General features: G+C 34.7%; 1 long non-coding RNA gene across 1 annotated transcript; it reads right to left on the bottom strand.

Moving 5' to 3' along the window:
- Nucleotides 1-555: 555 nt before the first annotated feature.
- LOC126606736 (uncharacterized) lies at nt 556-1873 on the bottom strand. Its single transcript, XR_007617354.1, has 5 exons — nt 1296-1873; nt 1155-1198; nt 894-1052; nt 774-812; nt 556-655 (listed from the first exon to the last, which is right to left on the bottom strand). It is a non-coding gene; the product is annotated as an uncharacterized LOC126606736 (long non-coding RNA).
- Between the last annotated feature and the right edge of the window lie 1550 nt (nt 1874-3423).

Genomic DNA, 3423 nt, shown 5'->3' with positions numbered 1-3423 from the left:
ACGTCAACGTCGGTATTTCACGGACGTGCTTCTCGCTCGCCGGCTCATCCTCGTACGACGTCGCTTTGACGATTGCGATCGTGACCTTAGCGATTCGATGCTCGTCTATTCTTGACAGCTCTGATTGTTTTCTGGGTTTATTCTTTTGCTGGTGGGAAGATGAACGTGACTGGGTTTTAGGCTTATACTAGAACGGTTGCCCGCGCGTTGCCGCGGGAATGTCAAATAGATTATAAAAAACATATGACATGATACATCAACAAACTTTCTAGGTGACACCGAATAAATGTTGCTATTCCAGATGCAATAGTGTAATATTATGGAATGGAATATGATGTAAAAAAGGAGTTACCGCTAACCCATTGTCGGTCTTACATAAACAAAGACGCTTAAAAGCAGGTAAGTAAACATTTTAATGAAGAGGAAATGCAGAAGTAGAACCAACTAATCCACTACTGCTTACAGTCCCATATCTAACAATATATACACATACATACATATATATATATATATATATATATATATATATGCATAGAAGCATGAAAATTTCAGAAAATTAAACATAAAAGGATTGAAAATTCTGGAAAAAGAAAAAGGACTTACGGTGATGGACAGCGGAGAACAGAGATGGATAGTGTAGGCAAAGTTTTGGTAGCTGGGTGAAAACAAAAGCAACCACTAATACAATCAAGTAAAATAAATGCAAACAAAGAATATGTAGAACTATATAAATAAGAAATTCAAAACATTATAGCAGAAAATCAATTACATACAACTTTTCTTTAAGCAATCTTTAATTGCAGAAATGGAATCTGAAAAAAGAAACCCATTAATCAGTACAAATCCATCAAACTTTTCATCTGGGAAAATCATTGACTCGAACTTGACCATACCTGAGCATGTATCTTCTTACAAATCCAAAAACAAAGAAAAAGTAGCTGCTGCCCAGAACCCACATAGAACCAACGACTCCAACCATGTTTCCGTACAGGGACTTGCTCAGCAAACTCTTAGCAACAGAATCGAATTAGGTTTTGAGCACATGGAATTTCCTGGTAACCATCATTCCAATCAACCCCTTTGCTTTTTCACAATCCTAAGGAAAGTTTAATGAGGAGAGAAGATCTGGAAATTTTTCTCGGTCAGAAACATACCTCTTGTAGAAATGATGAGAAGGAATGAAAAATCAGAACACCACCTGTTAAAAAATGCAAAAATGAAAAAAAAAAATCAGTCTTCAAAAATCTCTGCAAAATAGTGAACTTGTGTTATCATCATATTATCCTCACCATTACCATTATATCCTGCAATTCCTTGTTCTCCGATTTCAAATCACTCTAATTCTCATCCCAGTTAACTGGTTTCGAATCGTCACTAACTTCTATAATTCCGAAATCACAAAATTCTAGTAAGGGTATGCCGAAACACAAAATCAAAATTCAATTTCATTGTGCACATAGCAACTTAAAGATTGAGACTTTTATTTACTTCTACAATTCTACACACTTCCTCATTGGTCACTGCTTCGAAGAATATAGCTGAGCTCACATTATTATCCAACTACAGTTATCCATATCATAAACCGGGGGAAAAACAATATTTAGAAGAAAACACAGTGAATCAGAATATAAAACCCGAGCCTTTTTCATTTAAATTTTTTTTTAATCGAAACAGAGTTGATTTGCTAGAGAGAAAGTGAGGTTCATTTGGCAAGAAACTCACCAAAGCATGTAATAATCGAATGGATAATTATCATCAAACATGTTTTTATTTGTCTTTGCAATGCGTTGTCATTATTTACATCAAACATTGATACAACACCGAAATATTATAGTTTCAGCCCATTGTTAGAACACAACTTTCACAGAACAATATGACACCAAAATTACACGATTGTTTAGGTTCATATTCGATTTTCGCTAAAATCAAATTTAAATCGTATGCACACATTACTTGATGACTGAAATTCAGTAAGGAAATGTTTACTAACCCGTAATTGAAATGAAAACAAAGAATCCAATTCCGATTACAGTTCATTCTTGTGTTTATTGACATTGGGAGGAATCAAAAGTTTATGGGACCCACAAGAAAAATGGAATTCAATTCCTCAAATTGGAGGAATTGGACTCCCTCCATAGATGAGGTAATTGAATTCCCGGATGGTGAGGGAATTAGGAATACATTTGCTCTTCCTATAATGCCCTCCCATCAATCTGCCTTTCAACTGTCTCGACTGTGCGTCCATGAAATCCGATAGGTAAAGAAACCCTGCGGGTTGCATACGAGATCTCGTTCACGAACACCGGATCACCATCGTTCAGGAGGCGATGGACCAGACGGCAGACGCTTCGACACGGCCGACAGAAAGCGTGGATGTAGCCCCGGGACGATGACATCAACGTCGGTATTTCACGGACGTGCTTCTCGCTCGCCGGCTCATCCTCGTACGACGTCGCTTTGACGATTGCGATCGCGACCTTAGCGATTCGATGCTCGTCTATTCTTGACAGCTCTGATTGTTTTCTGGGTTTATTCTTTTGCTGGTGGGAAGATGAACGTGACTGGGTTTTAGGCTTATATATATATATATTACAATTTAATTTATACACAATAATTGACATTTAACTCTACTTTAACAGAGGGGTGTATTCAATTAGGATTCTGAGAGAGTTTCAGGGAATTAATAATTTTAGGGGTATTCAATTAGGATTTTAAGTGATTCTCTGAAATTCTAGGTGTATTCAATTAGAATTTCAAAATAGTTTATTAAAATCTTTAGAAATCCAGGTGTATTCAATTAAGATTTTAAAGAAGTTTATAACATTCCAGGTGTATTCAATTAGAAATTGATTTTAAAGAATTTGAGAAAGTTAAAGAATTAGAGGGAATTTGAGAGATTTCGTAGTGTATTTTAAGTATCCACAAATCTCACATCTTCCCATGAGATTTCGAGGGAATTGAATCAAAATTTTATATGGAATCTCTACAAATCAATTAAACTCCATAAAAATCCATGGATTTATAAATCCATTAAAATCTCTCACATTCTCAATTGAATACACCCCCTAAATAAATAAAAATAACTAATTAAAATGTTTTTAAAAATAAATATAGAATAAAATTAAAAAAAAGAGCATCCCTTTTAGTAATCATATTAATTTTTATTCCAATTCAGTTTAACTAGTAAACAACTTATATGAAATCAATTGAATTCCTATTCCGATTCCTGAACATCTAAGTAAACAGCTTTAACAGGAATCTGATTCTGACTTCTCTTCATTCCAATTCCTCCTCAATTCAATTCATCCTCAATCCAATTCTTCTTATTTTGATTACGGTTACGTAAACGAGCCATAAATATATTCGAGATTCATTTATTAATCGTATTGGACCATAAATACGCAATGTGATTTATAATATTAA

This window comes from Malus sylvestris, chromosome 16 (genome assembly GCF_916048215.2).
Source record: "Malus sylvestris chromosome 16, drMalSylv7.2, whole genome shotgun sequence".
NCBI classification, from domain to species: domain Eukaryota; kingdom Viridiplantae; phylum Streptophyta; class Magnoliopsida; order Rosales; family Rosaceae; genus Malus; species Malus sylvestris.
Note: the sequence above shows the minus strand (reverse complement) of the source record. Positions and strands in the feature narration are given on the sequence as shown.